This window comes from Telmatherina bonti, assembly GCF_933228915.1.
Source record: "Telmatherina bonti genome assembly, chromosome: 1".
Classification (NCBI taxonomy): Eukaryota; Metazoa; Chordata; class Actinopteri; order Atheriniformes; family Telmatherinidae; genus Telmatherina; species Telmatherina bonti.
In genome coordinates this window covers 1,140,786-1,168,493 of record NC_136619.1, presented here as the reverse complement: position 1 = coordinate 1,168,493, position 27,708 = coordinate 1,140,786, and positions in this window count along the sequence as shown.

Genomic DNA, 27,708 nt, shown 5'->3' with positions numbered 1-27,708 from the left:
GTATTACTGTAGTACATGTCTGTTAGTAGTATTAGTACATGTCTGTTAGTAGTATTACTGTAGTACATGTCTGTTAGTAGTATTACTGTAGTACATGTCTGTTAGTAGTATTACTGTAGTACATGACTGTTAGTAGTATTACTGTAGTACATGTCTGTTAGTAGTATTACTGTAGTACATGTCTGTTAGTAGTATTATTGTAGTACATGACTGTTAGTAGTATTACTGTAGTACATGTCTGTTAGTAGTACTACTGTAGTACATGACTGTTAGTAGTATTACTGTAGTACATGTCTGTTAGTAGTATTACTGTAGTACATATCTGTTAGTAGTATTACTGTAGTACATGACTGTTAGTAGTATTACTGTAGTACATGACTGTTAGTAGTACTGCTATAGTACATGACTGCTAGTAGTACTACTGTAGTACATGACTGTATGTAGTACTACTGTAGTACATGTCTGTTAGTAGTATTACTGTAGTACATGTCTGTTAGTAGTATTACTGTAGTACATGTCTGTTAGTAGTACTACTGTAGTACATGTCTGTTAGTAGTATTATTGTAGTACATGTCTGTTAGTAGTATTACTGTAGTACATGTCTGTTAGTAGTATTACTGTAGTAGATGTCTTTTAGTAGTATTACTGTAGTACATGACTGTTAGTAGTATTACTGTAGTACATGTCTGTTAGTAGTACTACTGTAGTACATGACTGTTAGTAGTATTACTGTAGTACATGTCTGTTAGTAGTATTACTGTAGTACATGTCTGTTAGTAGTAATACTGTAGTACAAGACTGTTAGTAGTACTACTGTAGTACATGTCTGTTAGTAGTACTACTGTAGTACATGTCTGTTAGTAGTACTACTGTAATACATGTCTGTTAGTTGTATTAGTACATGTCTGTTAGTAGTATTACTGTAGTACATGTCTGTTAGTAGTATTACTGTAGTACATGTCTGTTATTAGTATTACTGTAGTACATGACTGTTAGTAGTATTACTGTAGTACATGTCTGTTAGTAGTATTACTGTAGTACATGTCTGTTAGTAGTATTATTGTAGTACATGTCTGTTAGTAGTATTACTGTAGTACATGTCTGTTAGTAGTATTACTGTAGTACATGTCTGTTAGTAGTATTACTGTAGTACATATCTGTTAGTAGTACTACTGTAGTACATGTCTGTTAGTAGTACTACTGTAATACATGTCTGTTAGTAGTATTACTGTAGTACATGTCTGTTAGTAGTATTACTGTAGTACATGTCTGTTAGTAGTACTACTGTAGTACATGTCTGTTAGTACTACTGTAGTACATGTCTGTTAGTAGTACTACTGTAGTACATGACTGTTAGTAGTATTAGTACATGTTTGTTAGTAGTATTACTGTAGTACATGTCTGTTAGTAGTATTACTGTAGTACATGTCTGTTAGTAGTATTACTGTAGTACATGACTGTTAGTAGTATTACTGTAGTACATGTCTGTTAGTAGTATTACTGTAGTACATGTCTGTTAGTAGTATTATTGTAGTACATGTCTGTTAGTAGTATTACTGTAGTACATGTCTGTTAGTAGTATTACTGTAGTACATGTCTGTTAGTAGTATTATTGTAGTACATGTCTGTTAGTAGTATGACTGTAGTACATGACTGTTAGTAGTATTACTGTAGTACATGTCTGTTAGTAGTACTACTGTAGTACATGACTGTTAGTAGTATTACTGTAGTACATGTCTGTTAGTAGTATTACTGTAGTACATGTCTGTTAGTAGTATTACTGTAGTACATGTCTGTTAGTAGTACTACTGTAGTACATGTCTGTTAGTAGTATTATTGTAGTACATGTCTGTTAGTAGTATTACTGTAGTACATGTCTGTTAGTAGTATTACTGTAGTACATGTCTTTTAGTAGTATTACTGTAGTACATGACTGTTAGTAGTATTACTGTAGTACATGTCTGTTAGTAGTACTACTGTAGTACATGACTGTTAGTAGTATTACTGTAGTACATGTCTGTTAGTAGTATTACTGTAGTACATATCTGTTGGTAGTATTACTGTAGTACATGTCTGTTAGTAGTACTACTGTAGTACATGACTGTTAGCAGTATTACTGTAGTACATGACTGTTAGTAGTATTACTGTAGTACATTTCTGTTAGTAGTACTACTGTAGTACAAGACTGTTAGTAGTACTACTGTAGTACATGTCTGTTAGTAGTACTACTGTAGTACATGTCTGTTAGTAGTACTACTGTAATACATGTCTGTTAGTTGTATTAGTACATGTCTGTTAGTAGTATTACTGTAGTACATGTCTGTTAGTAGTATTACTGTAGTACATGTCTGTTATTAGTATTACTGTAGTACATGACTGTTAGTAGTATAACTGTAGGACATGTCTGTTAGTAGTATTACTGTAGTACATGTCTGTTAGTAGTATTATTGTAGTACATGTCTGTTAGTAGTATTACTGTAGTACATGTCTGTTAGTAGTATTACTGTAGTACATGTCTGTTAGTAGTATTACTGTAGTACATATCTGTTAGTAGTACTACTGTAGTACATGTCTGTTAGTAGTATTACTGTAGTACATGTCTGTTAGTAGTATCACTGTAGTACATGTCTGTTAGTAGTACTACTGTAGTACATGTCTGTTAGTACTACTGTAGTACATGTCTGTTAGTAGTACTACTGTAGTACATGACTGTTAGTAGTATTAGTACATGTTTGTTAGTAGTATTACTGTAGTACATGTCTGTTAGTAGTATTACTGTAGTACATGTCTGTTAGTAGTATTACTGTAGTACATGACTGTTAGTATTATTACTGTAGTACATGTCTGTTAGTAGTATTACTGTAGTACATGTCTGTTAGTAGTATTATTGTAGTACATGTCTGTTAGTAGTATTACTGTAGTACATGTCTGTTAGTAGTATTACTGTAGTACATGTCTGTTAGTAGTATTACTGTAGTACATGACTGTTAGTAGTATTACTGTAGTACATGTCTGTTAGTAGTACTACTGTAGTACATGACTGTTAGTAGTATTACTGTAGTACATGTCTGTTAGTAGTATTACTGTAGTACATATCTGTTAGTAGTATTACTGTAGTACATGTCTGTTAGTAGTACTACTGTAGTACATGACTGTTAGTAGTATTAGTACATGTCTGTTAGTAGTATTACTGTAGTACATGACTGTTAGTAGTATTACTGTAGTACATGTCTGTTAGTAGTACTACTGTAGTACATGACTGTTAGTAGTATTACTGTAGTACATGTCTGTTAGTAGTATTACTGTAGTACATATCTGTTAGTAGTATTACTGTAGTACATGACTGTTAGTAGTATTACTGTAGTACATGACTGTTAGTAGTACTGCTATAGTACATGACTGCTAGTAGTACTACTGTAGTACATGACTGTATGTAGTACTACTGTAGTACATGTCTGTTAGTAGTATTACTGTAGTACATGTCTGTTAGTAGTATTACTGTAGTACATGTCTGTTAGTAGTACTACTGTAGTACATGTCTGTTAGTAGTATTATTGTAGTACATGTCTGTTAGTAGTATTACTGTAGTACATGTCTGTTAGTAGTATTACTGTAGTACATGTCTTTTAGTAGTATTACTGTAGTACATGACTGTTAGTAGTATTACTGTAGTACATGTCTGTTAGTAGTACTACTGTAGTACATGACTGTTAGTAGTATTACTGTAGTACATGTCTGTTAGTAGTATTACTGTAGTACATATCTGTTGGTAGTATTACTGTAGTACATGTCTGTTAGTAGTACTACTGTAGTACATGACTGTTAGCAGTATTACTGTAGTACATGACTGTTAGTAGTATTACTGTAGTACATTTCTGTTAGTAGTACTACTGTAGTACAAGACTGTTAGTAGTACTACTGTAGTACATGTCTGTTAGTAGTACTACTGTAGTACATGTCTGTTAGTAGTACTACTGTAATACATGTCTGTTAGTTGTATTAGTACATGTCTGTTAGTAGTATTACTGTAGTACATGTCTGTTAGTAGTATTACTGTAGTACATGTCTGTTATTAGTATTACTGTAGTACATGACTGTTAGTAGTATAACTGTAGGACATGTCTGTTAGTAGTATTACTGTAGTACATGTCTGTTAGTAGTATTATTGTAGTACATGTCTGTTAGTAGTATTACTGTAGTACATGTCTGTTAGTAGTATTACTGTAGTACATGTCTGTTAGTAGTATTACTGTAGTACATATCTGTTAGTAGTACTACTGTAGTACATGTCTGTTAGTAGTATTACTGTAGTACATGTCTGTTAGTAGTATCACTGTAGTACATGTCTGTTAGTAGTACTACTGTAGTACATGTCTGTTAGTACTACTGTAGTACATGTCTGTTAGTAGTACTACTGTAGTACATGACTGTTAGTAGTATTAGTACATGTTTGTTAGTAGTATTACTGTAGTACATGTCTGTTAGTAGTATTACTGTAGTACATGTCTGTTAGTAGTATTACTGTAGTACATGACTGTTAGTATTATTACTGTAGTACATGTCTGTTAGTAGTATTACTGTAGTACATGTCTGTTAGTAGTATTATTGTAGTACATGTCTGTTAGTAGTATTACTGTAGTACATGTCTGTTAGTAGTATTACTGTAGTACATGTCTGTTAGTAGTATTACTGTAGTACATGACTGTTAGTAGTATTACTGTAGTACATGTCTGTTAGTAGTACTACTGTAGTACATGACTGTTAGTAGTATTACTGTAGTACATGTCTGTTAGTAGTATTACTGTAGTACATATCTGTTAGTAGTATTACTGTAGTACATGTCTGTTAGTAGTACTACTGTAGTACATGACTGTTAGTAGTATTACTGTAGTACATGTCTGTTAGTAGTACTACTGTAGTACATGACTGTTAGTAGTATTACTGTAGTACATGTCTGTTAGTAGTACTACTGTAGTACATGTCTGTTAGTAGTACTACTGTAGTACATGACTGTTAGTAGTATTACTGTAGTACATGTCTGTTAGTAGTACTACTGTAGTACATGTCTGTTAGTAGTACTACTGTAGTACATGACTGTTAGTAGTATTACTGTAGTACATGTCTGTTAGTAGTACTACTGTAGTACATGTCTGTTAGTAGTACTACTGTAGTACATGACTGTTAGTAGTATTACTGTAGTACATGTCTGTTAGTAGTATTACTGTAGTACATGTCTGTTAGTAGTATTACTGTAGTACATGTCTGTTAGTAGTATTACTGTAGTACATGTCTGTTAGTAGTATTACTGTAGTACATGACTGTTAGTAGTATTACTGTAGTACATGACTGTTAGTAGTATTACTGTAGTACATGTCTGTTAGTAGTATTACTGTAGTAAATGACTGTTAGTAGTATTACTGTAGTACATGTCTGTTAGTAGTACTACTGTAGTACATGACTGTTAGTAGTATTACTGTAGTACATGTCTGTTAGTAGTACTACTGTAGTACATGACTGTTAGTAGTATTACTGTAGTACATGTCTGTTAGTAGTATTACTGTAGTACATGTCTGTTAGTAGTATTATTGTAGTACATGTCTGTTAGTAGTATTACTGTAGTACATGTCTGTTAGTAGTATTACTGTAGTACATGTCTGTTAGTAGTATTACTGTAGTACATGACTGTTAGTAGTATTACTGTAGTACATGTCTGTTAGTAGTACTACTGTAGTACATGACTGTTAGTAGTATTACTGTAGTACATGTCTGTTAGTAGTATTACTGTAGTACATATCTGTTAGTAGTATTACTGTAGTACATGCCTGTTAGTAGTACTACTGTAGTACATGACTGTTAGTAGTATTACTGTAGTACATGACTGTTAGTAGTATTACTGTAGTACATGACTGTTAGTAGTACGACTGTAGTACATGACTGTTAGTAGTATTACTGTAGTACATGTGTGTTAGTAGTACTGCTGTAGTAAATGACTGTTAGTAGTATTACTGTAGTACATGACTGTTAGTAGTACTACTGTAGTACATGTCTGTTAGTAGTACTACTGTAGTACATGACTGTTAGTAGTATTACTGTAGTACATGTCTGTTAGTAGTACTACTGTAGTACATGACTGTTAGTAGTATTACTGTAGTACATGTCTGTTAGTAGTATTACTGTAGTACATGTCTGTTAGTAGTACTACTGTAGTACATGACTGTTAGTAGTATTACTGTAGTACATGTCTGTTAGTAGTATTACTGTAGTACATGTCGGTTAGTACTATTACTGTAGTACATGTCTGTTAGTAGTATTACTGTAGTACATGTCTGTTAGTAGTATTACTGTAGTACATGACTGTTAGTAGTATTACTGTAGTACATGTCTTTTAGTAGTACTACTGTAGTACATGACTGTTAGTAGTATTAATGTAGTACATGTCTGTTAGTAGTACTACTGTAGTACATGACTGTTAGTAGTACTACTGTAGTATATGTCTGTTAGTAGTATTACTGTAGTACATGACTGTTAGTAGTATTACTGTAGTACATGTCTGTTAGTAGTATTACTGTAGTACATGACTGTTAGTAGTATTACTGTAGTACATGTCTGTTAGTAGTATTACTGTAGTACATGTCTGTTAGTAGTATTATTGTAGTACATGTCTGTTAGTAGTATTACTGTAGTACATGTCTGTTAGTAGTATTACTGTAGTACATGTCTGTTAGTAGTATTACTGTAGTACATGACTGTTAGTAGTATTACTGTAGTACATGTCTGTTAGTAGTACTACTGTAGTACATGACTGTTAGTAGTATTACTGTAGTACATGTCTGTTAGTAGTATTACTGTAGTACATATCTGTTAGTAGTATTACTGTAGAACATGTCTGTTAGTAGTACTACTGTAGTACATGACTGTTAGTAGTATTACTGTAGTACATGACTGTTAGTAGTATTACTGTAGTACATGACTGTTAGTAGTACGACTGTAGTACATGACTGTTAGTAGTATTACTGTAGTACATGTGTGTTAGTAGTACTGCTGTAGTAAATGACTGTTAGTAGTATTACTGTAGTACATGACTTTTAGTAGTACTACTGTAGTACATGTCTGTTAGTAGTACTACTGTAGTACATGACTGTTAGTAGTATTACTGTAGTACATGTCTGTTAGTAGTACTACTGTAGTACATGACTGTTAGTAGTATTACTGTAGTACATGTCTGTTAGTAGTATTACTGTAGTACATGTCTGTTAGTAGTATTACTGTAGTACATGACTGTTAGTAGTATTACTGTAGTACATGTCTGTTAGTAGTATTACTGTAGTACATGTCTGTTAGTAGTATTATTGTAGTACATGTCTGTTAGTAGTATTACTGTAGTACATGTCTGTTAGTAGTATTACTGTAGTACATGTCTGTTAGTAGTATTACTGTAGTACATATCTGTTAGTAGTACTACTGTAGTACATGTCTGTTAGTAGTACTACTGTAATACATGTCTGTTAGTAGTATTACTGTAGTACATGTCTGTTAGTAGTATTACTGTAGTACATGTCTGTTAGTAGTACTACTGTAGTACATGTCTGTTAGTACTACTGTAGTACATGTCTGTTAGTAGTACTACTGTAGTACATGACTGTTAGTAGTATTAGTACATGTTTGTTAGTAGTATTACTGTAGTACATGTCTGTTAGTAGTATTACTGTAGTACATGTCTGTTAGTAGTATTACTGTAGAACATGACTGTTAGTAGTATTACTGTAGTACATGTCTGTTAGTAGTATTACTGTAGTACATGTCTGTTAGTAGTATTATTGTAGTACATGTCTGTTAGTAGTATTACTGTAGTACATGTCTGTTAGTAGTATTACTGTAGTACATGTCTGTTAGTAGTATTACTGTAGTACATGACTGTTAGTAGTATTACTGTAGTATATGTCTGTTAGTAGTACTACTGTAGTACATGACTGTTAGTAGTATTACTGTAGTACATGTCTGTTAGTAGTATTACTGTAGTACATATGTGTTAGTAGTATTACTGTAGTACATGTCTGTTAGTAGTACTACTGTAGTACATGACTGTTAGTAGTATTACTGTAGTACATGACTGTTAGTAGTACTACTGTAGTACATGACTGTTAGTAGTATTACTGTAGTACATGTCTGTTAGTAGTACTACTGTAGTACATGACTGTTAGTAGTATTACTGTAGTACATGACTGTTAGTAGTACTACTGTAGTACATGTCTGTTAGTAGTACTACTGTAGTACATGACTGTTAGTAGTATTACTGTAGTACATGTCTGTTAGTAGTATTACTGTAGTACATGTCTGTTAGTAGTACTACTGTAGTACATGTCTGTTAGTAGTACTACTGTAGTACATGACTGTTAGTAGTACTACAGTAGTACATGTCTGTTAGTAGTATTACTGTAGTACATGTCTGTTAGTAGTACTACTGTAGTACATGTCTGTTAGTAGTACTACTGTAGTACATGACTGTTAGTAGTATTACTGTAGTACATGTCTGTTAGTAGTATTAGTACATGTCTGTTAGTAGTATTACTGTAGTACATGTCTGTTAGTAGTATTACTGTAGTACATATCTGTTAGTAGTACTACTGTAGTACATGTCTGTTAGTAGTACTACTGTAATACATGTCTGTTAGTAGTATTACTGTAGTACATGTCTGTTAGTAGTATTACTGTAGTACATGTCTGTTAGTAGTACTACTGTAGTACATGTCTGTTAGTACTACTGTAGTACATGTCTGTTAGTAGTACTACTGTAGTACATGACTGTTAGCAGTATTAGTACATGTTTGTTAGTAGTATTACTGTAGTACATGTCTGTTAGTAGTATTACTGTAGTACATGTCTGTTAGTAGTATTACTGTAGTACATGACTGTTAGTAGTATTACTGTAGTACATGTCTGTTAGTAGTATTACTGTAGTACATGTCTGTTAGTATTATTGTAGTACATGTCTGTTAGTAGTATTACTGTAGTACATGTCTGTTAGTAGTATTACTGTAGTACATGTCTGTTAGTAGTATTACTGTAGTACATGACTGTTAGTAGTATTACTGTAGTATATGTCTGTTAGTAGTACTACTGTAGTACATGACTGTTAGTAGTATTACTGTAGTACATGTCTGTTAGTAGTATTACTGTAGTACATGTCTGTTAGTAGTACTACTGTAGTACATGACTGTTAGTAGTATTACTGTAGTACATGACTGTTAGTAGTACTACTGTAGTACATGACTGTTAGTAGTATTACTGTAGTACATGTCTGTTAGTAGTACTACTGTAGTACATGACTGTTAGTAGTATTACTGTAGTACATGACTGTTAGTAGTACTACTGTAGTACATGTCTGTTAGTAGTACTACTGTAGTACATGACTGTTAGTAGTATTACTGTAGTACATGTCTGTTAGTAGTATTACTGTAGTACATGTCTGTTAGTAGTACTACTGTAGTACATGTCTGTTAGTAGTACTACTGTAGTACATGACTGTTAGTAGTACTACTGTAGTACATGTCTGTTAGTAGTATTACTGTAGTACATGTCTGTTAGTAGTATTACTGTAGTACATGTCTGTTAGTAGTACTACTGTAGTACATGTCTGTTAGTAGTACTACTGTAGTACATGACTGTTAGTAGTATTACTGTAGTACATGTCTATTAGTAGTATTAGTACATGTCTGTTAGTAGTATTACTGTAGTACATGTCTGTTAGTAGTATTACTGTAGTACATGTCTGTTAGTAGTATTACTGTAGTACATGTCTGTTAGTAGTATTATTGTAGTACATGTCTGTTAGTAGTATTACTGTAGTACATGTCTGTTAGTAGTATTACTGTAGTACATGTCTGTTAGTAGTATCATTGTAGTACATGTCTGTTAGTAGTACTACTGTAGTACATATCTGTTAGTAGTACTACTGTAGTACATGTCTGTCAGTAGTATTACTGTAGTACATGTCTGTTAGTAGTATTACTGTAGTACATGTCTGTTAGTAGTACTACTGTAGTACATGTCTGTTAGTAGTATTACTGTAGTACATGTCTGTTAGTAGTACTACTGTAATACATGTCTGTTAGTAGTATTACTGTAGTACATGTCTGTTAGTAGTACTACTGTAATACATGTCTGTTAGTAGTACTACTGTAGTACATGACTGTTAGTAGTATTAGTACATGTCTGTTAGTAGTATTACTGTAGTACATGTCTGTTAGTAGTATTACTGTAGTACATGTCTGTTATTAGTATTACTGTAGTACATGACTGTTAGTAGTATTACTGTAGTACATGTCTGTTAGTAGTACTACTGTAGTACATGACTGTTAGTAGTATTAATGTAGTACATGTCTGTTAGTAGTACTACTGTAGTACATGACTGTTAGTAGTACTACTGTAGTATATGTCTGTTAGTAGTATTACTGTAGTACATGACTGTTAGTAGTACTACTGTAGTACATGTCTGTTAGTAGTACTACTGTAATACATGTCTGTTAGTAGTATTAGTACATGTCTGTTAGTAGTATTACTGTAGTACATGTCTGTTAGTAGTATTACTGTAGTACATGTCTGTTAGTAGTATTACTGTAGTACATGACTGTTAGTAGTATTACTGTAGTACATGTCTGTTAGTAGTATTACTGTAGTACATGTCTGTTAGTAGTATTATTGTAGTACATGTCTGTTAGTAGTATTACTGTAGTACATGTCTGTTAGTAGTATTATTGTAGTACATGTCTGTTAGTAGTATTACTGTAGTACATGTCTGTTAGTAGTATAACTGTAGTACATGTCTGTTAGTAGTATTACTGTAGTACATATCTGTTAGTAGTACTACTGTAGTACATGTCTGTTAGTAGTACTACTGTAATACATGTCTGTTAGTAGTATTACTGTAGTACATGTCTGTTAGTAGTATTACTGTAGTATATGTCTGTTAGTAGTACTACTGTAGTACATGTCTGTTAGTACTACTGTAGTACATGTCTGTTAGTAGTACTACTGTAGTACATGACTGTTAGTAGTATTACTGTAGTACATATCTGTTAGTAGTATGACTGTAGTACATGTCTGTTAGTAGTACTACTGTAGTACATGACTGTTAGTAGTATTACTGTAGTACATGACTGTTAGTAGTACTACTGTAGTACATGACTGTTAGTAGTATTACTGTAGTACATGTCTGTTAGTAGTACTACTGTAGTACATGACTGTTAGTAGTATTACTGTAGTACATGACTGTTAGTAGTACTACTGTAGTACATGTCTGTTAGTAGTATTACTGTAGTACATGACTGTTAGTAGTATTAGTACATGTCTGTTAGTAGTATTACTGTAGTACATGTCTGTTAGTAGTATTACTGTAGTACATGTCTGTTAGTGGTATTACTGTAGTACATGTCTGTTAGTAGTATTATTGTAGTACATGTCTGTTAGTAGTATTACTGTAGTACATGTCTGTTAGTAGTATTACTGTAGTACATGTCTGTTAGTAGTATTACTGTAGTACATATCTGTTAGTAGTACTACTGTAGTACATGTCTGTTAGTAGTACTACTGTAATACATGTCTGTTAGTAGTATTACTGTAGTACATGTCTGTTAGTAGTATTACTGTAGTATATGTCTGTTAGTAGTACTACTGTAGTACATGTCTGTTAGTACTACTGTAGTACATGTCTGTTAGTAGTACTACTGTAGTACATGACTGTTAGTAGTATTAGTACATGTTTGTTAGTAGTATTACTGTAGTACATGTCTGTTAGTAGTATTACTGTAGTACATGACTGTTAGTAGTATTACTGTAGTACATGTCTTTTAGTAGTATTACTGTAGTACATGTCTGTTAGTAGTATTATTGTAGTACATGTCTGTTAGTAGTATTACTGTAGTACATGTCTGTTAGTAGTATTACTGTAGTACATGTCTGTTAGTAGTATTACTGTAGTACATGTCTGTTAGTAGTATTACTGTAGTACATGTCTGTTAGTAGTACTACTGTAGTACATATCTGTTAGTAGTACTACTGTAGTACATGTCTGTCAGTAGTATTACTGTAGTACATGTCTGTTAGTAGTATTACTGTAGTACATGTCTGTTAGTAGTACTACTGTAGTACATATCTGTTAGTAGTACTACTGTAGTACATGTCTGTCAGTAGTATTACTGTAGTACATGTCTGTTAGTAGTATTACTGTAGTACATGTCTGTTAGTAGTACTACTGTAGTACATGTCTGTTAGTAGTATTACTGTAGTACATGTCTGTTAGTAGTACTACTGTAATACATGTCTGTTAGTAGTATTACTGTAGTACATGTCTGTTAGTAGTACTACTGTAATACATGTCTGTTAGTAGTATTACTGTAGTACATGACTGTTAGTAGTATTAGTACATGTCTGTTAGTAGTATTACTGTAGTACATGTCTGTTAGTAGTATTACTGTAGTACATGTCTGTTAGTAGTATTACTGTAGTACATGACTGTTAGTAGTATTACTGTAGTACATGTCTGTTAGTAGTACTACTGTAGTACATGACTGTTAGTAGTATTAATGTAGTACATGTCTGTTAGTAGTACTACTGTAGTACATGACTGTTAGTAGTACTACTGTAGTATATGTCTGTTAGTAGTATTACTGTAGTACATGACTGTTAGTAGTACTACTGTAGTACATGTCTGTTAGTAGTACTACTGTAATACATGTCTGTTAGTAGTATTAGTACATGTCTGTTAGTAGTATTACTGTAGTACATGTCTGTTAGTAGTATTACTGTAGTACATGTCTGTTAGTAGTATTACTGTAGTACATGACTGTTAGTAGTATTACTGTAGTACATGTCTGTTAGTAGTATTACTGTAGTACATGTCTGTTAGTAGTATTATTGTAGTACATGTCTGTTAGTAGTATTACTGTAGTACATGTCTGTTAGTAGTATTATTGTAGTACATGTCTGTTAGTAGTATTACTGTAGTACATGTCTGTTAGTAGTATTACTGTAGTACATGTCTGTTAGTAGTATTACTGTAGTACATATCTGTTAGTAGTACTACTGTAGTACATGTCTGTTAGTAGTACTACTGTAATACATGTCTGTTAGTAGTATTACTGTAGTACATGTCTGTTAGTAGTATTACTGTAGTATATGTCTGTTAGTAGTACTACTGTAGTACATGTCTGTTAGTACTACTGTAGTACATGTCTGTTAGTAGTACTACTGTAGTACATGACTGTTAGTAGTATTAGTACATGTTTGTTAGTAGTATTACTGTAGTACATGTCTGTTAGTAGTATTACTGTAGTACATGACTGTTAGTAGTATTACTGTAGTACATGTCTGTTAGTAGTATTACTGTAGTACATGTCTGTTAGTAGTATTATTGTAGTACATGTCTGTTAGTAGTATTACTGTAGTACATGTCTGTTAGTAGTATTACTGTAGTACATGTCTGTTAGTAGTATTACTGTAGTACATGTCTGTTAGTAGTATTACTGTAGTACATGTCTGTTAGTAGTACTACTGTAGTACATGACTGTTAGTAGTATTACTGTAGTACATGTCTGTTAGTAGTATTACTGTAGTACATATCTGTTAGTAGTATGACTGTAGTACATGTCTGTTAGTAGTACTACTGTAGTACATGACTGTTAGTAGTATTACTGTAGTACATGACTGTTAGTAGTACTACTGTAGTACATGACTGTTAGTAGTATTACTGTAGTACATGTCTGTTAGTAGTACTACTGTAGTACATGACTGTTAGTAGTATTACTGTAGTACATGACTGTTAGTAGTACTACTGTAGTACATGTCTGTTAGTAGTATTACTGTAGTACATGACTGTTAGTAGTATTACTGTAGTACATGTCTGTTAGTAGTATTACTGTAGTACATGTCTGTTAGTAGTACTACTGTAGTACATGTCTGTTAGTAGTACTACTGTAGTACATGACTGTTAGTAGTACTACTGTAGTACATGTCTGTTAGTAGTATTACTGTAGTACATGTCTGTTAGTAGTATTACTGTAGTACATGTCTGTTAGTAGTACTACTGTAGTACATGTCTGTTAGTAGTACTACTGTAGTACATGACTGTTAGTAGTATTACTGTAGTACATGTCTGTTAGTAGTATTAGTACATGTCTGTTAGTAGTATTACTGTAGTACATGTCTGTTAGTAGTATTACTGTAGTACATGTCTGTTAGTAGTATTACTGTAGTACATGACTGTTAGTAGTATTACTGTAGTACATGTCTGTTAGTAGTATTACTGTAGTACATGTCTGTTAGTAGTATTATTGTAGTACATGTCTGTTAGTAGTATTACTGTAGTACATGTCTGTTAGTAGTATTACTGTAGTACATGTCTGTTAGTAGTATTATTGTAGTACATATCTGTTAGTAGTACTACTGTAGTACATATCTGTTAGTAGTACTACTGTAGTACATGTCTGTCAGTAGTATCACTGTAGTACATGTCTGTTAGTAGTATTACTGTAGTACATGTCTGTTAGTAGTACTACTGTAGTACATGTCTGTTAGTAGTATTACTGTAGTACATGTCTGTTAGTAGTACTACTGTAATACATGTCTGTTAGTAGTATTACTGTAGTACATGTCTGTTAGTAGTACTACTGTAATACATGTCTGTTAGTAGTACTACTGTAGTACATGACTGTTAGTAGTATTAGTACATGTCTGTTAGTAGTATTACTGTAGTACATGTCCGTTAGTAGTATTACTGTAGTATATGTCTGTTAGTAGTATTACTGTAGTACATGACTGTTAGTAGTATTACTGTAGTACATGTCTGTTAGTAGTACTACTGTAGTACATGACTGTTAGTAGTATTAATGTAGTACATGTCTGTTAGTAGTACTACTGTAGTACATGACTGTTAGTAGTACTACTGTAGTATATGGCTGTTAGTAGTATTACTGTAGTACATGACTGTTAGTAGTATTACTGTAGTACATGTCTGTTAGTAGTATTACTGTAGTACATGACTGTTAGTAGTATTACTGTAGTACATGTCTGTTAGTAGTATTACTGTAGTACATGTCTGTTAGTAGTATTATTGTAGTACATGTCTGTTAGTAGTATTACTGTAGTACATGTCTGTTAGTAGTATTACTGTAGTACATGTCTGTTAGTAGTATTACTGTAGTACATGACTGTTAGTAGTATTACTGTAGTACATGTCTGTTAGTAGTATTACTGTAGTACATGACTGTTAGTAGTATTACTGTAGTACATGTCTGTTAGTAGTATTACTGTAGTACATGTCTGTTAGTAGTACTACTGTAGTACATGACTGTTAGTAGTATTACTGTAGTACATGACTGTTAGTAGTACTACTGTAGTACATGTCTGTTAGTAGTATTACTGTAGTACATGACTGTTAGTAGTATTACTGTAGTACATGTCTGTTAGTAGTATTACTGTAGTACATGTCTGTTAGTAGTACTACTGTAGTACATGTCTGTTAGTAGTACTACTGTAGTACATGACTGTTAGTAGTACTACTGTAGTACATGTCTGTTAGTAGTATTACTGTAGTACATGTCTGTTAGTAGTATTACTGTAGTACATGTCTGTTAGTAGTACTACTGTAGTACATGTCTGTTAGTAGTACTACTGTAGTACATGACTGTTAGTAGTATTACTGTAGTACATGTCTGTTAGTAGTATTAGTACATGTCTGTTAGTAGTATTACTGTAGTACATGTCTGTTAGTAGTATTACTGTAGTACATGTCTGTTAGTAGTATTACTGTAGTACATGTGTGTTAGTAGTACTGCTGTAGAAAATGACTGTTAGTAGTATTACTGTAGTACATGACTTTTAGTAGTACTACTGTAGTACATGTCTGTTAGTAGTACTACTGTAGTACATGACTGTTAGTAGTATTACTGTAGTACATGTCTGTTAGTAGTACTACTGTAGTACATGACTGTTAGTAGTATTACTGTAGTACATGTCTGTTAGTAGTATTACTGTAGTACATGTCTGTTAGTAGTATTACTGTAGTACATGACTGTTAGTAGTATTACTGTAGTACATGTCTGTTAGTAGTATTACTGTAGTACATGTCTGTTAGTAGTATTATTGTAGTACATGTCTGTTAGTAGTATTACTGTAGTCCATGTCTGTTAGTAGTATTACTGTAGTACATGTCTGTTAGTAGTATTACTGTAGTACATATCTGTTAGTAGTACTACTGTAGTACATGTCTGTTAGTAGTACTACTGTAATACATGTCTGTTAGTAGTATTACTGTAGTACATGTCTGTTAGTAGTATTACTGTAGTACATGTCTGTTAGTAGTACTACTGTAGTACATGTCTGTTAGTACTACTGTAGTACATGTCTGTTAGTAGTACTACTGTAGTACATGACTGTTAGTAGTATTAGTACATGTTTGTTAGTAGTATTACTGTAGTACATGTCTGTTAGTAGTATTACTGTAGTACATGTCTGTTAGTAGTATTACTGTAGTACATGACTGTTAGTAGTATTACTGTAGTACATGACTGTTAGTAGTACTACTGTAGTATATGTCTGTTAGTAGTATTACTGTAGTACATGACTGTTAGTAGTATTACTGTAGTACATGTCTGTTAGTAGTATTACTGTAGTACATGACTGTTAGTAGTATCACTGTAGTACATGTCTGTTAGTAGTATTACTGTAGTACATGTCTGTTAGTAGTATTACTGTAGTACATGTCTGTTAGTAGTATTACTGTAGTACATGTCTGTTAGTGGTATTACTGTAGTACATGACTGTTAGTAGTATTACTGTAGTACATGTCTGTTAGTAGTACTACTGTAGTACATGACTGTTAGTAGTATTACTGTAGTACATGTCTGTTAGTAGTATTACTGTAGTACATATCTGTTAGTAGTATTACTGTAGTACATGTCTGTTAGTAGTACTACTGTAGTACATGACTGTTAGTAATATTACTGTAGTACATGACTGTTAGTAGTATTACTGTAGTACATGACTGTTAGTAGTACGACTGTAGTACATGACTGTTAGTAGTATTACTGTAGTACATGTGTGTTAGTAGTACTGCTGTAGTACATGACTGTTAGTAGTATTACTGTAGTACATGACTTTTAGTAGTATTACTGTAGTACATGTCTGTTAGTAGTATTACTGTAGTACATGACTGTTAGTAGTACCACTGTAGTACATGTCTGTTAGTAGTACTACTGTAGTACATGACTGTTAGTAGTATTACTGTAGTACATGTCTGTTAGTAGTACTACTGTAGTACATGACTGTTAGTAGTACTACTGTAGTACATGTCTGTCAGTAGTACTACTGTAGTACATGACTGTTAGTAGTACTACTGTAGTACATGTCTGTTAGTAGTACTACTGTAGTACATGACTGTTAGTAGTACTACTGTAGTACACGTCTGTTAGTAGTACTACTGTAGTACATGACTGTTAGTAGTATTACTGTAGTACATGTCTGTTAGTAGTATTACTGTAGTACATGACTGTTAGTAGTATTACTGTAGTACATGACTGTTAGTAGTACGACTGTAGTACATGACTGTTAGTAGTATTACTGTAGTACATGTGTGTTAGTAGTACTGCTGTAGTAAATGACTGTTAGTAGTATTACTGTAGTACATGACTTTTAGTAGTACTACTGTAGTACATGTCTGTTAGTAGTACTACTGTAGTACATGACTGTTAGTAGTATTACTGTAGTACATGTCTGTTAGTAGTACTACTGTAGTACATGACTGTTAGTAGTATTACTGTAGTACATGTCTGTTAGTAGTATTACTGTAGTACATGTCTGTTAGTAGTACTACTGTAGTACATGACTGTTAGTAGTATTACTGTAGTACATGTCTGTTAGTAGTATTACTGTAGTACATGTCTGTTAGTAGTATTACTGTAGTACATGTCTGTTAGTAGTACTACTGTAGTACATGTCTGTTAGTAGTATTACTGTAGTACATGTCTGTTAGTAGTACTACTGTAGTACATGACTGTTAGTAGTACTACTGTAGTACATGTCTGTTAGTAGTATTACTGTAGTACATGTCTGGTAGTAGTACTACTGTAATACATGTCTGGTAGTAGTATTACTGTAGTACATGTCTGTTAGTAGTATTACTGTAGTACATGTCTGTTAGTAGTACTACTGTAGTACATGTCTGTTAGTAGTACTACTGTAGTACATGTCTGTTAGTAGTATTACTGTAGTACATGTCTGTTAGTAGTACTACTGTAGTACATGTCTGTTAGTAGTACTACTGTAGTACATGTCTGTTAGTAGTACTACTGTAGTACATGACTGTTAGTAGTATTAGTACATGTCTGTTAGTAGTATTACTGTAGTACATGTCTGTTAGTAGTATTACTGTAGTACATGACTGTTAGTAGTATTACTGTAGTACATGTCTGTTAGTAGTATTACTTTAGTACATGTCTGTTAGTAGTATTACTGTAGTACATGTCTGTTAGTAGTATTACTGTAGTACATGACTGTTAGTAGTACTACTGTAGTACATGTCTGTTAGTAGTATTACTGTAGTACATGACTGTTAGTAGTATTACTGTAGTACATGTCTGTTAGTAGTATTACTGTAGTACATGACTGTTAGTAGTATTACTGTAGTACATGTCTGTTAGTAGTACTACTGTAGTACATGACTGTTAGTAGTATTACTGTAGGACATGTCTGTTAGTAGTACTACTGTAGTACATGACTGTTAGTAGTATTACTGTAGTACATGTCTGTTAGTAGTACTACTGTAGTACATGTCTGTTAGTAGTACTACTGTAGTACATGACTGTTAGTAGTATTACTGTAGTACATGTCTGTTAGTAGTACTACTGTAGTACATGTCTGTTAGTAGTACTACTGTAGTACATGACTGTTAGTAGTATTACTGTAGTACATGTCTGTTAGTAGTACTACTGTAGTACATGTCTGTTAGTAGTACTACTGTAGTACATGACTGTTAGTAGTATTACTGTAGTACATGTCTGTTAGTAGTATTACTGTAGTACATGTCTGTTAGTAGTATTACTGTAGTACATGTCTGTTAGTAGTATTACTGTAGTACATGTCTGTTAGTAGTATTACTGTAGTACATGTCTGTTAGTAGTATTATTGTAGTACATGACATTTAGTAGTATTACTGTAGTACATGTCTGTTAGTAGTATGACTGTAGTACATGTCTGTTAGTAGTACTACTGTAGTACATGACTGTTAGTAGTATTACTGTAGTACATGTCTGTTAGTAGTACTACTGTAGTACATGTCTGTTAGTACTACTGTAGTACATGTCTGTTAGTAGTCTTACTGTAGTACATGACTGTTAGTAGTATTACTGTAGTACATGTCTGTTAGTAGTACTACTGTAGTACATGACTGTTAGTAGTATTACTGTAGTACATGTCTGTTAGTAGTATTACTGTAGTACATATCTGTTAGTAGTATTACTGTAGTACATGTCTGTTAGTAGTACTACTGTAGTACATGACTGTTAGTAGTATTACTGTAGTACATGACTGTTAGTAGTATTACTGTAGTACATGTCTGTTAGTAGTACTACTGTAGTACATGTCTGTTAGTAGTACTACTGTAGTACATGACTGTTAGTAGTATTACTGTAGTACATGTCTGTTAGTAGTACTACTGTAGTACATGTCTGTTAGTAGTACTACTGTAGTACATGACTGTTAGTAGTATTACTGTAGTACATGTCTGTTAGTAGTACTACTGTAGTACATGACTGTTAGTAGTATTACTGTAGTACATGTCTGTTAGTAGTACTACTGTAGTACATGTCTGTTAGTAGTACTACTGTAGTACATGACTGTTAGTAGTATTACTGTAGTACATGTCTGTTAGTAGTACTACTGTAGTACATGTCTGTTAGTAGTACTACTGTAGTACATGACTGTTAGTAGTATTACTGTAGTACATGTCTGTTAGTAGTACTACTGTAGTACATGTCTGTTAGTAGTACTACTGTAGTACATGACTGTTAGTAGTATTACTGTAGTACATGTCTGTTAGTAGTATTACTGTAGTACATGTCTGTTAGTAGTATTACTGTAGTACATGTGTGTTAGTAGTACTGCTGTAGTAAATGACTGTTAGTAGTATTACTGTAGTACATGTCTGTTAGTAGTACTACTGTAGTACATGACTGTTAGTAGTATTACTGTAGTACATGTCTGTTAGTAGTATTACTGTAGTACATATCTGTTAGTAGTATTACTGTAGTACATGTCTGTTAGTAGTACTACTGTAGTACATGACTGCTGGTAGTATTACTGTAGTACATGACTGTTAGTAGTATTACTGTAGTACATGTCTGTTAGTAGTACTACTGTAGTACATGTCTGTTAGTAGTACTACTGTAGTACATGACTGTTAGTAGTACTACTGTAGTACATGACTGTTAGTAGTATTACTGTAGTACATGTCTGTTAGTAGTATTACTGTAGTACATATCTGTTAGTAGTATTACTGTAGTACATGTCTGTTAGTAGTACTACTGTAGTACATGACTGTTAGTAGTATTACTGTAGTACATGACTGTTAGTAGTATTACTGTAGTACATGTCTGTTAGTAGTACTACTGTAGTACATGTCTGTTAGTAGTACTACTGTAGTACATGACTGTTAGTAGTACTACTGTAGTACATGTCTGTTAGTAGTACTACTGTAGTACATGACTGTTAGTAGTATTACTGTAGTACATGTCTGTTAGTAGTACTACTGTAGTACATGTCTGTTAGTAGTACTACTGTAGTACATGACTGTTAGTAGTATTACTGTAGTACATGTCTGTTAGTAGTACTACTGTAGTACATGTCTGTTAGTAGTACTACTGTAGTACATGACTGTTAGTAGTATTACTGTAGTACATGTCTGTTAGTAGTACTACTGTAGTACATGTCTGTTAGTAGTACTACTGTAGTACATGACTGTTAGTAGTATTACTGTAGTACATGTCTGTTAGTAGTACTACTGTAGTACATGTCTGTTAGTAGTACTACTGTAGTACATGACTGTTAGTAGTACTACTGTAGTACATGACTGTTAGTAGTATTACTGTAGTACATGTCTGTTAGTAGTACTACTGTAGTACATGTCTGTTAGTAGTATTACTGTAGTACATGTCTGTTAGTAGTACTACTGTAGTACATGTCTGTTAGTAGTACTACTGTAGTACATGACTGTTAGTAGTATTACTGTAGTACATGTCTGTTAGTAGTACTACTGTAGTACATGTCTGTTAGTAGTACTACTGTAGTACATGACTGTTAGTAGTATTACTGTAGTACATGTCTGTTAGTAGTACTACTGTAGTACATGTCTGTTAGTAGTACTACTGTAGTACATGACTGTTAGTAGTATTACTGTAGTACATGTCTGTTAGTAGTACTACTGTAGTACATGACTGTTAGTAGTATTACTGTAGTACATGTCTGTTAGTAGTATTACTGAATGAAAAGCAGGGTTCTCCCCACGCACCTCGCTCCACGCACGCCTGTGCGTGCTTGCCGGGAGGGGGGCTTGAGCATCTCCATCTCTGCTTTTCTGGTTTTTTTTCATTCAGACTTTTATCGGGTTGTAGGAAGAAGAGGCACGTGCACGAGGCAGCCAGGAAGCGGCGAGAAATGTTCAGCTTCTTTTCTTCTGCTGATAAAACCTGGTCTGGACCCCCCCCCCCCCCCCCCCCCGCCGCAGACCCAGTCCTGGTCTCAGTTTCCAAACCTGTACCCACAATTTGAACCAGCACGCGCACAGCAGGCGTGTCCAGCTGGAGCAAACAGGGAGGCGTCGCGCCGCCTGCGTTCCGCCTGCGTTCCGCCTGCGCGCCGCCTGCGCGCCGCTTGCGCGCCGCCTGCGGCTGACAGTCCGTCCGCTCCGCCGCCGCTGCGCTTCACGCGCACTCCGCACACGGATTCTGGCTGCAGTCGGACGGTCCATGCAGACTCGGGAACACCTCCTCCAGAACCGTGTTACTGCAGTGAAACCGGACCGAGCCACAGGTGTGCACGTGCGTAAAATGAAGCTCGTGCGCGTGCAGCTCTGCTGATGCTTAGGTGGGACGCGCACCAAAAACTGAACCGCTGTGTCATAGGAGGGCAGGTCGGAACCGGCTTCGCGAAGAGGAAACGTCCTGGGGAAAGGTAGGTCCACACACACACACACACACACACACACACACACACACACACACACACACACACACACGTGTACCGGGCTCGGTCTGCACCGCGGTTCTCTTCTGGCTCTGAAGCGGGGATGGACCAGGACCCAGAAACCTGCTGGTCAGGACCAGCTTAGAACACACCTGCTATGATACCTGTAGATCTACACCACATAGATCAGTGATTCTAGCTCGCTCTGATGAAATCAGATGGTACTGGAGCGACTCTGTGTTCCCCAGACGACCTGCTGAACTGCCCTTGAGCAAGGCACTGAGCTCACCTGATTGCTCCATCAGGACCTGATGGGGGGGGAATCCTGTAAATAATGAGATCATTTTATGGCCCCCGCACTCGCATGTGGCCGAGCTTTCCCATGTTCTGACCAACCTCAGGAGAAAAACCTCCTGAATGAGGTGAAAAGCTCCGAAACGGCTCCCAACCCAGACAGGAAGGCCACCTTTCCCCGTCGCGTGTCCGGCAGCGGACACACACCGAACCTGACAGCCTCGTTCCTCAGCGTGGAGGACGAACACACACTCTGCTCCCAACTCACTTCTCCTTCTACATGTCGACAAACAGCTCGTCCTTATTCCTGGCTGCTGGCGGTCTGAGCGCTCCTCTGTGGTCCAGCTGGTGGAGGCGTGTAGTCCGCCTGTGATGCAGCGTCTGTGCAGGAGACTCCGGCTTCCCACCACCCTCAACCCGACTCAGTGGTTTGGGAAATAGATTAAGTTAAACTTTTGATAAAGTTGGAGTTAGAAAACCAAAACAAATCGTCTTTGTCTCCACACAGAACCATAAATACAACTTTTATCTTCCTGCCGAAAACCAGAAAGAATCAGATTGAAGTCTCTCAGGTTGCACTGAGCCTTGATAAACCGCTATGAACCACAATGAACCATGTTGAACCGTGATTAACCACTACGAACCGCTATGAACTATGTTGAACCGTGATAAACCACTACGAACCGCTATGAACTATGTTGAACCGTGATAAACCACTACGAACCGCTATGAACTATGTTGAACCGTGATAAACCGCTATGAACCACTATGAACCGCTATGAACCGCTATGAACCACTATGAACCGCTATGAACCGCTATGAACCGCTATGAACCGCGATGAACCGCTATGAACCGCGATGAACCGCTATGAACCATGTTGAACCGTGATGAACCGCGATGAACCATGTTGAACCGCGATTAACCACTATGAACCGCGATGAACCGCTATGAACCATGTTGAACCGTGATGAACCGCGATGAACCATGTTGAACCGCGATGAACCGCTATGAACCGCGATTAACTGCGATTAACCGCTATGAACTGCGATGAACCACGATGAAACGCAAGCACACTGTCGCCAGTGTGCTTCCTCAGGATGGGAGATTGAGTTGGACCTCCAACTCAATCTGTTGGTTTCCTTATGTAGGCTGTTATGAATTGGCTTTCATGATGTTTTCTTCTCCGTCTGTAAAGCGTCTTGAGATGGCATTGCCGTGATTTGACGCTATATAAATAAAGTTGAAATAAATCGAATTGAATTGATGAACCGCGATGAACCGCAATGGACCATGTTGAACTGTGATAAACCCTATGAACCGCGATGAACTGCTATGAACCGCTATGAAATGCGATAAAATGCTATGAACCGCGATGAACCGCAATGAACCGCGATGAACTGCATTGAACCACGATGAACTGCGATGAACCGCGATCAACCACAATGAACCACAATGGACCGCAATGAACGGTGTTGAACCGCGATGAACCTCGATGAACTGCGATAAACGGTGTTGAACTGCGATGAACCACTATAATCCGCTATGAACCGCGGTGAACCGTGATCAGACCGCGATAAACCCTGCTGAAATGCCATGAACCGTAATAAACCTCGATGAACCTCGATGAACCGTGATGAAGCGCTATGAACCGCAATGAACCGTGATGAACCGTGTTGAACCACGATGAACTGCGATGAACCGCGATGAACCGCTATGAACCTTGATCAACTGCGATGAACCGCAATGAACCACAATGAACCGCGATGAACTGCGTTGAACCACGATGAACCGCTATGAACCTTGATCAACCGCGATGAACCGTGATGAACCACTATGAACCTTGATGAACCACAATGGACAGCGGTGAACGGTGTTGAACCGCGATGAACCTCGATGAACCGCGATGAACCACTATGACCCGTGATGAACCGCGATTAACCGCGATTACCCGCGATAACCCGCGATGAACCACTATGAACTGCGATGAACCTTGATGAACCGCAATAAACCTTGATGAACCGCGATGAACTGAGATGAATAGCGATGAGTAGCGATGAGTAGCGATGAATCGCTATGAACTTTGATGAACCGCGATGAACCGCGATAAACCGAGATGAATCTCTATGAACCACAATGAAAAATGATGAGCTGCGTTGAAAAGTGATGAACCACGTTTAAAAGCGACGAACCGCGATGAGCCGCGATTAATATTGTTGAACCACGAAAAACCACTATGAACCGCGATGAAAAGTGCTGAACAGCAATGAACCGCGATGAACTGCGTTGAATCACGATGAACTGCGATGAACCGCGATGAACCGCTATGAACCGCGATGAACTGTGTTGAACTGCGATGAACCTCAATGAACCGCTATGAACCGCGACGAACTGCGTTGAACCGCGATGAAACGCTATGAACATCAATGAACCTCGATGAACTGCAATGAACCATTATGAACCGTGATGAAATGCGATAAACCGCGATGAGCCGTGATGAAATGCGATAAACCGCGATGAGCCGCGATTAACCACTATGAACCGTGATGAACCGCGTTGAACCATGTTGAACCGTCATAAAGTGCTATGAACCGCAATCAACCATGTTGAATCTTGATAAACTGCGATGAACCGCGATGAACCATGTTAAACTGTGATAAACAACAATGAACTGCTATGAACCTCGATGAATCGCGATGAACCACGATGAACCTCGATGAACCACGATGAACCTCGATGAACCGCGATGAACCGCGATGAACCACGATGAACCGTGATGAACCGCGATTAACTGCAATGAACCATAATGACCCTCAGAGAACCTCGATGAACCTCAATATCCCACTCTGGATCAGGACTCTGGATCAGGACACCGGATAAGGACTTTGGATCAGGACTCTGGATCAGAACCGCGATGAACCACTATGAACCGTGATGAACCTCGATGAAACGCGATGAATCGTGATGAACTGCAATGAACTGCGATGAACCTCGATGAACCGCGTTGAACCGCGATGACAAACTATGCATCGCGATGAACCGCAATGAACCGCAATGAACCCCGATGAACCACAATGACCCGCAATGAACCTTGATGAACCGCGATGAACAATGTTGAACCGTGATGAATCGTGATGAATCGCGTTGAACCACGATGAACCACGATGAACCACGATGAACCGCGATGAACCACGATGAACCTCGATGAACCGCGATGAACCGCGATGAAATGCGATAAACCGCGATGAGCCGCAATTAACCACTATGAACCGCGTTGAACCATGTTGAACCGTCATAAAGTGCTATGAACCGCAATCAACCATGTTGAATCATGATAAACTGCTATGAACTGCGATGAACCATTTTAAACCGTGATAAACCACAATGAACCGCTATGAACCTCGATGAATCGCGATGAACCACAATGACCCTCGGTGAACCTCGATGAACCTCAATATCCGACTCTGGATCAGGACTCTGGATCAGAACCGCGATGAACCACAATGAACCTCGATGAACCGCAACGAGTCGCGACGAACTGCAATGAACTGCGATGAACTGCGATTAATACGTTAAACCGCGATGAACCGCGATGAACCGCGATGAAACACGATGAAACGCTATGAACCGTGATGAACCGCTATGAAACTCGATGAACTTCGATGAACCGCGATGAACCGCAATTAACCATGTTGAACGGCGATGAAACTCGATGAACCAAGATGAACCATGTTGAACGTCAATGAACCGCGATGAACCGCTATGAACCTCGATGAACCTCGATAAACTGCAATGAACTGCGATGAACCGCGATGAACAGCAACGAACCGCGATGAACAGCAACGAACCGCAATTAACCACTATGAACCGCGTTGAACCATGTTGAACCGTCATAAAGTGCTATGAACCGCAATCAACCATGTTGAATCATGATAAACTTCGATGAACCGCAATTAACCATGTTGAACGGCGATGAACCGCTATGAACCTCGATGAATCGTGATGAACCCCGATGAACCTCGATGAACCGCGATGAACCACGATGAACCTCGATGAACCGCAATGAACCGCTATGAACCGCGATGAAATGCGATAAACCGCAATGAACCGCGATGAACCGCTATGACCCGCGATGAACCTCGTTGAATGCGATGAAACGCTATGAACGTCAATGAACCTCGATGAACCTCAATGAATTGCGATGAACCACGATGAACCGCGTTGAAATGCGATGAACCACTATGACCCTTGATGAACCGCAATTAACAAAGTTTAATGGCGATGAACCACTATGACCCTTGATGAACCGCAATTAACAAAGTTTAACGGCGATGAACCTCGATGAACCGTGATTAACCATGTTGAACCTGCGATGAACCGCGATGAACCCGCAATGAACCGCGAGAAACCTTGATGAACCATGATGAACCGCGATGAAAAGCGCTGAACAGCAATGAACCGCGATGAACTGCGTTGAACCACGATGAACTGCGATGAACCGCGATGAACTGCTGTGAACCGCGATGAACCGTGTTGAACTGCGATGAACCTCAATGAACCGCTATGAACTGCGATGAACTGCGTTGAACCGCGATGAACCACGATGAACCGCGTTGAACCTCGATGAACCGTGATGAACCATCTTGAACCTCGATGAACTGCGATGAACCCGCAATGAACCGCGAGGAACCTTGATGAACCACGATGAACCGCGATGAAAAGCGCTGAACCACGATGACCTGCGATGAATCGCGATGAACCACTATGAACCACGATGAACCGCGTTGAACCGCAATGAACCCCGATGAACCCCGATGAACCGTGTTGAACCGCTATGAACCACTATGAACCGTGATGAACCACTATGAACTGCTATGAACCTCTATGTACCTAGATGAACCTAAATGAAACTTGATGAACCTCGAAGAACCGTGACGAACTACAATGAACCATAATGACCCTCAGAGAACCTCGATGAACCTCAATATCCCACTCTGGATCAGGACTCTGGATCAGGACACCGGATAAGAACTCTGGATCAGGACTCTGGATCAGAACCGCGATGAACCACTATGAACCGTGATGACCCTCGGTGAACCTCGATGAACCTCAATATCCGACTCTGGATCAGGACTCTGGATCAGAACCGCGATGAACCGCAACGAGTCGCGACGAACTGCAATGAA